Raw genomic sequence first — 14337 nt, 5'->3', positions numbered from 1 at the left:
ACTAGGCCTGTGGGATTTGACCAGGAAGCCACACAATTGCTGCTAGACTTTATCACACCTCCTAATACATACTGGACACATAGGAACAGCCCCTCTACATGGAGAAAAACCACTGGACATTTTAAAATATATTTTTAAGACAAAAGAGGGGCATATCTTGAGAAGTCAAAGCAAAAATGTTCCCTTCTGAAAGTATTACTTCAAGTCATTAGGAAGCCTTAAACCACCTCTAATTTGTATCCTCAGAGAGTTAAGCACATGTTGCACCCAAGACCCAGTAGAAAGCAGATAGGAAAAGGGCTGCAATGGGAGCAGGAAGATTGTTTATGCATAAAAGACACAACCACCACATTTGGAAATGCTATGCACAAGGCTGATACTAAATTAGGGCAAGAAGACAAATGAGACATTTTCCCACAGTTGAATAGAGAGAAAAAAGACCCAGAGAAGAGGGAAGCCATGATGTTCAAATCCAGGAAATCCAAATGTATAAAAGAGAAACTTCCAGGATGAGAAAACAGCAGATGCAGTGATTAAATCTGAATGGAAAGTTACTCTTCTTTTTACTTTTTACTTTGCTTTTCCTTCAAATATGCATGGAATGTGCTACTTATAAACCCAGAAAATCACAAATTACAAAAGGCACACAATTCAGATAAGAATATCTGTTTAGAGGTCCTATTTTCTTTGTCTTTCAGAAGAGAAAATCTTGAAGAGCTAAGGGAAGAATCCCAGGCTGAAGGCTGGAAATGATCAGATATGACTAGTTTTCAACCAAAGGTGAACATTTGCTGGAAGAGACATGTCTTCCTATGTTACTCATTTGCTTCCAGCTTTCCTCCACATCTGGAGAAGGTGGAACCAGTTCTGTTGTCTGTGGTCCTCCTCCTGAGCAGGCTTTGACTCAGGCTATGCATGACCTCCCTCATCTCATTGACTGGGGCTCCCAACCAGGGGGGATGCAACCTTGGGTTAATTCTAGACCCTCTCGCATAAGCATCTATGGCCTGGCGTCTGGGGCTGTGAGCTCTTGTGGCTAATGAGGAAACGGTGGGAGATTCGATGTGGGGATGAGTCTGTAACTTTTATGCAGTGGAAGCGCCAGACCTTTTATCCCAGGGAAGCTCTGGCTTCAATGGCTGGTCATCAGGTATTCAGGTCCCAGGATGAGGCCTCAATGCAACTCTCACAACTGGAAAAACAACTTCAGTCACTGGCTCTGTCAATGTCGTGTAAGAAAGAAAGAGTCCCTTACTGCATAGACTGGTCCACAGTTTTCTTTTTCTTTTTAAAATTTATTTTATTTATTTATTTTTGGCTGCGTTGGGTCTTCGTTGCTGTGCACGGGCTTTCTCTAGTTGCAGTGAGCAGGGGCTACTCTTCGTTGTGGTACGAGGTCTTCTCGTTGCTGTGGCTTCTCTTGTTGTGGAGCACGGGCTCTAGGTGCACCAGCTTCAGTAGTTGTGGCACACGGGCTTCAGTAGTTGTGGCTCGCGGGCTCTAGAGCACAGGCTCAGTAGTTGTGGCACACAGGCTTAGTTGCTCCGCAGCATGTGGGATCTTCCCGGACCAGGGCTCAAACCTGTGTCCCCTGCATTGGCAGGCGGATTCTTAACCACTGCACCATCAGGGAAGTCCCACAGTTTTCTTTTAAGGAGAATTAATGGGACATTTGATTCTCTCACGGCTACCAATGAAAATAACATTGTACATGTAAGTACTCCCTTGCACCTCCTCAGTGAGCCTTTGCTCTATGGCACGTTCCCCTGAGAGGAAGCAGAGGCATTGATATTTTATTTTATTTTTAAATTTTTATTTATTTATTTTTTGGCCACGCTGCTCGGCATGCGGGATCCTAGCTCCCCAACCAGGGATTGAACCCGTGCCCTCTGCAGTGGAAGCGCAGCATCCTAACCACTGGACCACCAGGGAATTCCTGAGGCATTGATATTTTAAAGTGAATAACATGGACTGTCTTTTTTTTCTTTTTAGTACTTGGATATGAAATGAGTAAACATGTGGCTCACAATTAATTAGAATTCCAGTCATTTTCTTCAGCGTAAGCCTTAGGTGTATCTTAACAGGGTTGAAAATACCAGCATGTTGCAAATCCCGAAAGAGTCATTATTGTGCCCTCAGCCTTAATGATGATTTGACCAGGTATAGAATTCTGTTCATAACTGGTGAATGGATAACCAAAATGTGGTATCCAGACATAAAAAGAAATGAAGTACTGATACATGCTACTGTATTGGTTGAACCTTGAAAACACACTAAGTGGAAGAAGCCATTCACAAAGGACCATGTATTGTATGAGTCCACTTATTTGAAACGCAAGGCAAGTCTATAAAGACAGAAAGTAGGTTACTAGTTGCCTAAGGGTGAGGGTGGGGAACTATGGCTAAGGGTATACGTTATCTTTTCAGGATAATGAAATATTCTAAAATTGATTGTGGTGATAGGTGTATAACTTTGTGAAAATATTAAATTGAATTGTACTCTTAAATGGTTGAATTATGTGGTATATGAATTATATTTCAATATAGCTGTTAAAAAAGCAAAAAAGCAGTGCCAGGCAGTCACTCTTTTCTAGGCATGTGCTTATATTTAAGACTCTGCTTTTATCTCCTCTCTGTGGCTCTCAGATTCTTGGCTTCATCCTCTGCTTTTGATGCCTCACGTTTGTTGTCCTGTTTAGAATCTCCTCCCTTTCTTTTTCTTTTAAATTGAACCCAGCTTTTCACTTGACTCTCAGCTCTGCTTACTCTCTTAATTTTGGCGAGTCTGCCAACCTTGGGTGAGAAACCCCTCTTCTTGCTCCAGCCCCTCCAATTCCACCCCCAGTGTCATCAGCAGGCTTACCCATGATCTTGCATAACAGATGGGGGAGTCGGCAGAGACAGACTCTCAACTCTCTTCCTCAGGGGCTTTTTCTTGGACGGTCAAAGGAGCTAAGAGATTTGACCTTGCTACTACCGCCGTCTGTGAGTACTGTGATTTCCAAAGCAGCTTTCCCGCTCACAATTGTACTTGCTTTTCACATCAATCCTGTGAAGCAAATATGGTAAGTATTGTTGTTAGGGGAACCACTGACCGAAACCGCCTGCCCCGGCCAGGCCCGATAGTAACCACTTGCATGAGTTATCTTACAACAGGAGGTCCTGGTAAGGAACGCAGAACTCACAAGCTACCGCCAACTGGAAGAATTCGGAAAAGGTCGAAAGGAGAGAGGAGATGCCAGTCCATATGTCCTACAACCTCCCAGAATCCTTCTCGCCGGAATCCATCTTCGCTGAGCAATGCGCGTGCCACCAGGAAGGACCCTGAGTCAGAACAATTGGGCAGAGACAACTCAGAAACTAACCCCATCAACATAAAACCTGAGACTGCGAGTCATGTGGCAGAGCAGTTCTCCTGGGCTCCCTTACCCTGCTGCTCTCTTCCCGGGCTCCCCTTCCCAATAAAGTCTCTTGCTTTCGTGGGCTCTAGAGCACAGGCTCAGTAGTTGTGGCGCACGGGCTTAGTTGCTCCGCGGCATGTGGGGACCAGGAATCGAACCCGTGTCCCCTTCATTGGCAGACGGATTCTTAACCGCTGTGCCAGCAGGGAAGTCCCATATTTGTTTCTTTGATCTCTGCTCTTCCTGCATATTTATTGAGCAACTACTATGTGTCAGACCCAGCTAGGTGCTGGAGATACAATTGAGAAAGATGGTCCCAGCCCTACTGACTGTGAGCAAAGGTCGACACGCCTAACCTCCTTATCTTTGCTCATATAGAATCTCTACTGCCACACCAGCCCCTTGCCCACCATCCCCCACTACTACCTACACATCTGGCATGCCTTCTGTCTCTTCTCCGCCAGGTCAATGACAAACCAACCTTGAACACTCCTCCTTAGGATAACACACTTTCCTGATAAATACACAATCTCTGGAGATCTTTCTCTGCTTTTCTTTGGTGTTATACATAGGTTTTAAGTGAAGGTACCCATGAACAGAGTGCCCCTCCCTCAGATACTCTCAGATAAAGGGGAAATACATTATCCTCTGAGTCCGAAAGGGCTCAGAACAGAAATGTGCAAATTGACCTTAAAAACACAGACTGGCTGCCAGTAGCCAGACTGCAGATAACTTGATCAAATGTACTAAATTCTTTAAAGAAAGAAAGCACCATTAGGAGGCATTGGTTGGCCATAGAGATTAGAAAAAGGACAGTCCCTGAAGCAACTGTTACTGGTGCCCACTCAAACACCATCCAGGGAAGGAGGTGCCTAGCCAGTGTGCAGGATCAGGAATAACTATTGTAGGGCTGGTCCAGTGGGTCACTCAAATCTGCTGGGACCAAGCCCTCAAATCCCATCCCTTGTTCTGAAGCCATGCTGACCAGATAACCACCAGCTGCACTGACTTCTCTTGCCTCTGGGGAAGAACAGGCTGCTTGAACTGACATGCATATCTGGTCCACCGTAGAGTTCTATTTCTCACTGGAAATTACTAAATGAACATGTACATCAGCCTCTGTGAACATGAGTCAGACTTCAGTCAAACCTGTGATCCTCCCACGACTGAGTGTCTGACCCACCGAGGCTGAGGGCAAGACCCTGGACCACTGTAAATCATCAAGGAAAATGGCACCCTGTGGGGCTGAGTGACACACCCACTTCCTCCAAACCCTTAAACCTAACAGCAAATGCTGGTTGGTTGATGCACTATCCTAGGAGGAAGACTTGGAGAAAAATCAGGCTTTACCCTTGCCTGCCAGAGGCCTAAGCACCTCTGTAATTTTATTTATTTTTTATCTTTTTAAAAAATCTATTTATTTTATTTTATTTACTTATTTTTGGCTGCATTGGGTCTTTGTTGCTGCGCACGGGCTTTCTCTAGTTGCGGCGAGCAGGGTCTGCTCTTTGTTGCGGTGCACAGTCTTCTCGTTGTGGTGGCTTCTCTTGTTGCGGAGCATGGGCTCTAGGCACACGGGCTTCAGTAGTTGTGGCACGCAGGCTCAATAGTTGTGGCGCACGGGCTTTTTTGCTCCGCGGCATGTGGGATCTTCCTGGACCAGGGATTGAACCCGTGTCCCCTGCATTGGCAGGTGGATTCTTAACCACTGTGCCACCAGGGAAGTCCCAAAGCACCTCTGTAATTTTAGCTGCCATTGATGTTGCCATTGTTTCCGTAAAACCAAATGATCAAGGCTATGACATTTCACAAGGGAAACCTGGAAAGGACGATTATTTGAACAAACATATTTAGTCACCATCGTATTTGGTGGGAAATATCTTTACTCAGTATTTGTTGTTATTTTCAAAAGCCAGCCTTCCTGAATTCATTTTAAATCTCCAACTTCTGAAACTTTAATAAGAGTCCATCTGCAGAAGTGGACTGTCCACGGAAGTCCCTGTTTCATTGTCATATGGCTCAACTGTGCAGGGGTAGGATAAAGTTGTTTTGTTTTTACGTGAGAGTTTTTGTGACGGTTTATCTAAATTTTATTACTTATGTGACCTTGTATGTTTTGTAGAAGTTCATTTAAACTGTGAAGCCTCATTTACTGGAAGAAGAAATATCTATGTGAGTTCGTGGAGACCGCCATAGGTCACCTTGAACAATAAAATGGCCTTTTGGGGACAGAGCTCTATGCAGATGAAGAAAGGTATACACTTGTGGCTAGAGGTTAATGATAACTAGTGAGTTACTTACATTAAGGTCTCTTCTCATTTAAGAAAGAAGAATCATATTCGGTAATGCAATCATACAGGAGTACCTGTTTTCAGGCACAAAACTGGAAAGAACTGTGAGGATTAAAGGAAACTTTAGAATTTTCTACACTATGTACTATGTTCTAAGAGGAAAAAAATAGTATCAGGTTGAGAAAATTAGCTTAATTCTGTTATCCAGACTGTGTTCACTGGTACGCTTCCTTCCATTTGTTGACTAATTGAATATAAATCCCATTAAAGAGCACTGGATTCATTTTTCATTTGAATGAAAGGAACTCAATTTCCTACCAGAACTGGCTGCAGAGAATAGCTAATACACCGCTCAACACCGCTCATCCTCAAAATTTGCAGTTGAAATCCCAGGGGATACCAAGTCTCAGGTGATAGGTGCATGTGTGCACATGCACACACACAAACACACTCACACACAATGAGTTAAAATTTTAAGTATTTTGATTATGAAATAAATTAGTTGTTAGGCCCTTGCTATTTTCTTATCGTGAATTACAAACCCTCTGAACAGGAAAGTCTAATTTCAGAGCTTCCCTCTTTCTTCCTAGCAAGTGGCTCAAGCTTATGAAGGACGTGCTAACGAAATAAACAGTCTAAGGCATGATTGTGAGATTTCAAACAGCTGGATAATTTTGGCCCCCCAAGAAAGGGGGGATTAAGAAACATACCCTAATATTATCTAAATGATAGGACACTATGCTAAGTGAAATAAGTCAGACAGAGAAAGACAAACACTATATGATATCACTTATATGTGGAATCTAAAAAATACAACAAACTAGTGAATATAACAAAAAAGAAGCAGACTTACAGATATAGAGAACAAACTAGTGGTTATCAACAGGGATAGGGGAGTGGGAGTTAGCAAATATTGGGTGTAAGGTAGGCTACAAAGATGTGTTGTACAACACGGGGAATATAGCCAATATTTTGTAGTAACTGCAAATGGAGTGTAACTTTTAAAAATTGTATAAAAATAACCCATATCCTAACGTAGAAGCCGAAAGTTTGGGATTTTCATTGGAAATATATTTGAAGAGGTAAAATCCTAGTATAAATATTGGTAAACTTGAAATTTAATCTGAAATCAAACCCTTAGGGGTTACACTATCACTTACTACCCTCATGTCATTTAATTTTCTTTTTTTGGTAAGATTTATCTTATAACAAAAGAAAAAAATAGATATGGTTCCTTCATTCGCCCATAAAAGCTAAAGGTACGTCTCTTTTGAAACATTTGTCACGAAAATGTCTGAGTTGGACATGCAATTATCTAAGACTCTTTCCATATAAAGTCCTCCTGGTTCCCCTCCATTCAAACAGATGACAGAGTTTCTACTCTACATTGCTTGCTGGGACCTCATGCAACCCCATAGTCCTGTTCTTTGCTTTGCTTCTGGGTGAGTCATCCAAACCAGGATGTCGTTCTTCACTCGGGGCAAAGAATCTCTTGGTATCACATACAGCAACTTGGTAGCGTGGCAGAATTTAGCTTGGCAGGATAATACATTAGTCTGGACTGTTTCACCCACTGTCCTGGCCCTAATCCATGGGCAAGCTGGGCCTTCTAACCTGAAGGCTGAGTGACAACTTCTGGTCCAAGTCCACAGTGTTCCTCTGCAGCCTCTGACCCCCACGCCATTTGCCCATACTCGGTAGGTCTGGAACTCCTGGGTCTTCAGGGTTTCTCCAGCCTGAACCTTCACTCCCATCAGTTCTTGACCTTCTTGGTCTAGTCCTCTGAAGTCCCTGCCCTCGCTGCTCCCCTTTGTCTCAACCTTCACAAGTAAGATCTTGGGAACCATGCTATCTGTTAGGATGGGGAGACGAGAGAATAGCTGCTTTGGGCTCTGAGGTACTGATAGATGTATCCTTCCTTCCTCCCTCCTCCCCAGAAGAGGAAGAGGGAGTGTTCGGAATTTTATTTGGACAAGTGAAAATATTACAAAAGCTAGTGAGGCTTTTTGGGTGAACTCTTTGGAGACTTCCTGGCAGAGGATCATGGGAGACCGCTGTTGGATGGGGAGTTTGGGGTGGCGTTTTTGGTTGGTGGCTTAGGTGGGAAGAAGCCAAGATCAGGCTCCTATTAGGTCCTGGGCTTCAGAAATAAAGAGAGCCTCTTGGTTTCCTTCCCAGTGGTTTCATTCACTTACCGAGCCTGGAAGAGGGGCAAGGATCCTGGGAAAAGCCTGGCCCTGGATCTTCCTATGGGTTTTATTTTTCAGGATCTTGAGCTACTACATGTAGTGCTAGGGAGAAAGAAATCCTAAGCAGTATAGGGGAGGAAAATTTTCCTCAACCCCATGGCTGTGTTGGCTGGGACTGAAAATTAAACCGACAAAGGCAGATTAATAGGAGAAAAGCATACAAATTTATTAATATAAGTTTTACAGGGGACTTCCCTGGTGGTCCACCGGTTAAGGCTCCGTACTTTCAATTCAGGGGATGCAGGTTCGATCCCTGGTCAGGGAACTAGGACCCCGCATGCCACACGGCCAAAAGGAAAAAAAAGTTTTACAGGACACGGGATCCTTCATAAGGGAAGAAGGGCCCCAAAAACAGACCTGTATTTTATGGTAGGTTTGATGGAGTGGGCAGTCCTGTAGAATATGATTGGTTACAGAATATGAGGTAATAGTAGTAAACTGGGGGAAGCTTAGCAAGGCCTGTTTGTTAGGATTCTTCTTGGCATCCCTTTGTCTTTGGAGATTAGGTTGCCCCTTTTTTTCCAGACATAAGGAAGACACCTCTCACGTGAGGGTTTTATGACCTGTTTCAGGGAAGAAGGGCGACAGGGGTTGGGGCAGGGTGGGGAACAAGGTCAAGGTAACCTTCTTGCTTCTGCCGTTTTCTCAGACTCCTTCAGATTAAAATATTCAGTATGCCAAGGTGCCATATTTGGGGGTAGCATGCTCTGAACCCTAACAGCAGTATTGACTTCCACTGCCCAATGGTCTGCAGAATTATCAAATTCTGTCTCTAAATCCCCTTGGCTTTTCCCAGCTCTCAATGGAGTGATCCTCCAAACGAAGTTCCATCAGGCAGTCACTGCCCAGCACTGTCCCAAACCACTGCGCCTTCCCTACAATGTCAACCAAGTCTATTGGTTACCCATCTGGCATGCCCCCTACCCTGTGAGTCCAGAACTTCATAAGAACCATTTCTGTCTCTTTTGCCACAGGCAGAGGGAAAGTTGCCCTTTGGTGTGATAGTCCTAAAGCCAGCCCCAGCTGTCTACAGCTCCCTCAATTCCTGATCTCCTGAGGGCAGTTTACTTTGGACTTTTCACTTGCATTCAGTATGGGTCATATGGGCCACAGGGCTGCTGGGAAACACTCTGTCAGCAGCCCCGCAAGTTGTCTGCCAGTAGGGCCAAGGAAGGCTGCGGGGTGGAGACTGTCACTTCACTCCAGCTGTTCTCACTGAGCCTGGGCCATGACAGACTCCCCTAGGAGGAAAGCCGTCTGATCTTCCATCTACAGAAAGCTTGACCTCATGTTTGTGCGGCCCCTTCCGCACTCCTGAAGTTGTCAGGGCACACATGTGAGTCATCTGGGGGCATTCAGTCATGGCAGCTCCTCAACCAGTTTTCACTGCACTGAGCAGGCAAATTACTTTTACTTTAATTTTAATAGCATTTATGCTTCAGTCCTTTAGATGTATGTGCAACTGTTGAGCCGCCGCAGATATAATAGATACCGCATTCCAATGTGCAAGCTTCCAAAGGCTTTAGCAGAAAAGTGCTTTCAGACTCTTGACTTCTTCCCTGGCATCAAAGGCACATAAAATATTGAAGGGAGTAAAGACAAGAGAGAGGTGGGGAGTGGATTTTTGGAAACGTATTGTTGGTTTGCTGGGTGTCTGATCCCAGCCAAGGGGCAAGAATTGCTCCTATCTCAAACCCAATGCAAGGGGTCTCAGGAGAGCTAGATGGGGGTCTCCACAGTTGGGTCACAGTGATCTGGGGACAACTCTGGCCTGAGAAGTGCACCTCAGTGTTGAGAGGTGGGCTGGCCAACAGCTTTGGTGGTATGCAAAGAAGGGGGGGTTCGGTTGGAGTCAGATGTCACTCACAGACTTTAGCAGACTAGGAACACGTGTTTCCTGTGCACCAAATGTAGGTCACAACATGAGAGAGAGCTGGCACGGGGTCATCTTTGGTCCTATCCCAGAGATCCACTGAGGGGCAAACAGAGCTGAGAGGAGGCGAAGGTGGGGCTGGATGCCTAGGGGCTAATAAATACCCTAGGTCAAGCACCAGTGGAATAGAGTTGAAGTCACCCAGGGCAAGGTAACTGCAAGGTGGCTAATCTATGTTTTCTCTTGGTGGCGGGAGGCCTGGGGGTGGGGAGCAGAGCTCTCTGAAGAACCCACAAAATACTCAAGAAAGGAAGCATTGACTTTAAACCCCTGCCAGACTCAGAAAGCTTGGAGCCAGCAGATAGCACAGCCAGTCGGCTCAGAACTTTCCTGTGACCCTCAGACCCTGGAGCGATCAGAAACCACAGCAGGCAACCTGGAGGAGGGATATCAGCAAGGCAGGAGCAAGAGAAAAGACAAGCACAGCTCTTTCCCCAAACTGAGGCTTCCTGTCAACAGCTGCTCCTGGGCGGCCACATGCCCAAGGGGAACAATTTGACTTTAAATCACATTTGAAGTCTTGCATTGTATCCTGGCCTACACATGTTAAATACTGAATCTGAGACTGGGTTTGTGACTTAAAGAAGTGGACAGAGAAGTCATAGGACCTGCTTGACTTTTTATACAAGGGCACAGGGAGAAGTAGTGCCACCAGAGAAATCTATAGAGACATGGTAGGCAAAATTAAGTTGCTTTAGGACAGCGTTCCAGAAGTCCCATTTCTTCGGTGTGCCAGTAGCATGGTATGCCTTACTTCATACAGTCAGCATCCATTTATTAAGTTACACCTGGCAGTGGGGAGACAAGGGTGAAAGGGTCTCTGTCCCTGAGGAACTCAGTCTTGTCAGAGGAGTGGATATCATCTCTACAGTGAGATTTAGAGAATTGAGTCACTTCTGGGACTTCCCTCGTGGCGCAGCGGTTAAGAATCCGCCTGCCAATGCAGGGGACACGGGTTTGAGCCCTGGTCTGGGAAGATTCCCACATGCCGCGGAGCAGCTAAGCCTGTGAGCCACAACTACGGACCCTGCGCTCTAGAGCCCGCGAGCCACAACTACTGAGCCCACTCGCCACAACTACTGAAGCCTGTGTGCCTAGAGCCCGTGCTCCACAACAAGAGAAGCCACTGCAATAAGAAACTCACGCACTGCAACGAAGAGTAGCCCCCGCTCGCCACAACTAGAGAAAGTCCACGCACATCAATGAAGACCCAAAGCAGCCAAAAATAAATAAATAAAAATAAATAAATTTATATTAAAAAAATCACATTCAGTAATTAAAAAAAAAAAAAGAGACGAGTCACTTCCAATTCTATTTAATACTAAAGTTGGATATAATGCCACGAAAGGCCGAATCAAACAGGAATCCCACTCTCTCCAGAGGCTCACTCTCTCCAAGGCTCTAGCCCACCGCACCCTAACTCAGGAAGGGCCCGTCGCGGGATACCGGGTTTGTCATTATCTCCATCCCAGTAGGTATAGAGTTGTATCCCATTGTAGTTTTTATTTGCGTGTCCTGTTAACTAATGATGTTAAACTTTTTTCCTGTGCTTCTTGGTCTTTGGTATATCTTCTTTTGTGAAGTGTTTGCTTACCCATAATATTTTAAATTAAAAATTATGCTTTGAACAATACTGTCAAAACATCAATGATCACACACAAAAGACAACGGAGAAATCCTTTCCCTAAATCACCCATGCACTTTTCCTGTTCATGCTGCTTTTAAAGACCCAGATTACAGTGCTTCTTCATCATTTCAAGTTCCATAGATTTCTCTGGTTACTCCTGATGGTCCTTTCTATACGTCTCCATTGAGTTGACCTGCCTACTAATGAAATAATATTTTATTTTATCAGTGTCACAGATGGGTTGCATACCTATTCTCTTCAAATGGGAAATTTGCACAAAATGGAAGCGCTACAACCTGTTTCAACAAATCTGCTTAATGTTCAGAGATTCTATAGCCAGATTTTATTTTATTTTTATCTTTAGGGAGGATGAATATAGATGGGATGGAAGGAATTAAGAAAGGCAGGAAATGATTAGAGAAACATTTCCTCAGTTTCAAATTGTCATTTTATGCTCAGGGGGCCTCCTGTTAGTTCTTGGCACTGATTTTGCTATAGGCTTGGGTGCAATTGTTCTTCACTACGCTCTAGAGAAAATGAAACAGCTAAGGGATGGAGGCTAGCTGAGAACTGGGACATGTGTCTTCAGCCAGGCTGCCTGCCAGTGAACAAAAGCCAGGCTGGGTCCCTGAAGAGTCCGGGGAAGGGAGCAGGAAAATTAACAGACTATTAGGGAAACACAACCAGCAAGATGGAAGAAATAGAGGGGCTTACCAAAAAGAATTATTTAACAGAGAAGAGAATGAGCCATGCAAATCGTAGGAACTTGACAGTGTAGCTGAAGTGAGGTGAAATTGTTTTGCTAACGATGTATAGCCAGCTGAGGGTTGGCAAGATTATGCATTCCAAATAGTTACAGATTGACATTACAGAGGGAAGAGGAGTGTTTATCACAATTTCATGTGACTAAATATAGGGCTAAGAAAATTAAGTGTAAGAAAATGTAAGAAGAATATCATGAGAGGAAGAAAAGAACTTTCCATGCTGGGTTGGCTCTGGGCTAAACTTCCAAGGGTGCAGTGGCGATGGCTCTGGAATTCAATAGTCCAGGAGTTACACACCTTCTCCATGGGCCGCTGGCAAGTGGATAGTTTATGACATTTGCCCTGGGCTGTCCCTGGTGACTTAGCAGGGCTAGTGGACCTCTAGTGTTTTGGGCAGCCCAGCATCCAGAGCTTCCTTCAGTGAAACACCCCTCCTCTAAAATGTGCATGCAGTCTGTGGGGCGGCTAATCACGTCTCCTCATGTACACCTCAAGTGGGGTGCATCTGTGTGACCCTACTTCTAGATCAGTTAAACTCCTGGTCACACTTACTGGACACTTGCTATTTGCCAGGAACTATTTTTAGGGCTTCACATATATTAATTCATTTAATCCTCAGAACAACTCCATGAAGCAGGTACATCTTACAGATGAGCAAACGGAGGGCAAGAGAGTTCAGTGACTTGCTGAGGGTCATGCAGCTAGGAAGAGGCAAAGTCAGATTTGAACTTGTGTAGTCTGGTTCTTGTTGGCTGCAGGCGAGAGAGAGGGGAAGAGAGAGAGAGAGAAAGAGAGAAAGAGAGAGAGAGAGAGAGAGAGGGAGAGGTTATTTCAGCTTTTCCAGCCTGTAAAGTAAAAGCAGGCAAGAAAAGAAGGGGTTGGTAGATGTTGAATGAGTCACCTACGATGTCTGCCAAATCTGTCTGGTCAGTTTTCTCTTTCTCTCTTTCTCTGTTATGTTTCTTTGTGCATGACTCAAACAGTTCTCCAATGTCAGACTCATTGCTTCACGAACCTTCATCTTTGAGAAGGCTTGCAATTTTATTTTGCAATTGATTTCATTGTAGTTTCCCTAGTCACGGGTGTCACCTGAAAATGGCAGATACATTTACGGTTTCTGACAACTGATGACAGACTGACCTCAACCTTTGATTGATGGCTGGTACGGATACTAGACTGTTTCGGGAGGGATGTTTGAGTGAGGGGTGATTTAAAGAAATGGGCAGCTCAAGAGGGTATATTTTATATTGTAAGATATTTGCTTTCCTACATAACCTGTTATCCCATGTTCTTGTATAATGAGTACTAGGATCACGAGAACCCCTTGAACACAGCACAGTGTGGCCTAACCCTTGCTTCCCTCCTCAACTGCCTTGAGGAGGCTGTGCAAAGAATAAGGGTAACATTAACAATATGATGACAAGAAGAACCTGTAGGTCTGAGGCCCACTGAGCTCCCAGGCTCATGCCTTCCTCTGTGTTCTGTTTCCCCTCTGTCCATGGCTGGGGCTGATGTCCATCAAAGTCCTTCAGTGTCAGCATAGATATGGCCCTTCCTAACCCACCGCTGCTGCATCACAGAACCTGAGCGCTGTCGCAGCCCCACTTCTGACTCACTTGGGGAGCCTCTGGTGTTGATGTTGACAAGAGGTGTCTGTCCAGCTGCTGGCGCTGTCTCTCTAGTGAAGAAGACCCCCTCTACTAAATGTTTCACAACTCTTCTTAAATCCTGAAATACTGACACTAATCCCTCGGCCCTCCTGCAACTCCCTGAAGATTCCGAGACAATTTCTCTCTGGGTCGACATGGATGAAATGTGGGTGGGATCAGACAGCATCTCACCCTCTATTAAAAGATAATTAAAATTAAAATTACACCACACATGCCACGTACACACACATAAATCTTATATGTGTGTGTGTGTGTGTGTGTGTGTGTGGCGTGATTTTAATTTTAATTATCATTTATCTATGTATATATATTTTATATTATATTTAAACATAAATATAATATATAATATTTATACAAATGTATATATACATTGTTAATGTACATATATATGTTAAAGATTTTA

This window comes from Eschrichtius robustus, chromosome 6, assembly GCF_028021215.1.
Source record: "Eschrichtius robustus isolate mEscRob2 chromosome 6, mEscRob2.pri, whole genome shotgun sequence".
In the NCBI taxonomy this organism is placed as follows: domain Eukaryota; kingdom Metazoa; phylum Chordata; class Mammalia; order Artiodactyla; family Eschrichtiidae; genus Eschrichtius; species Eschrichtius robustus.
The sequence above is the reverse complement of the archived record's forward strand: the minus strand, read 5'-3'. Positions refer to the sequence as shown.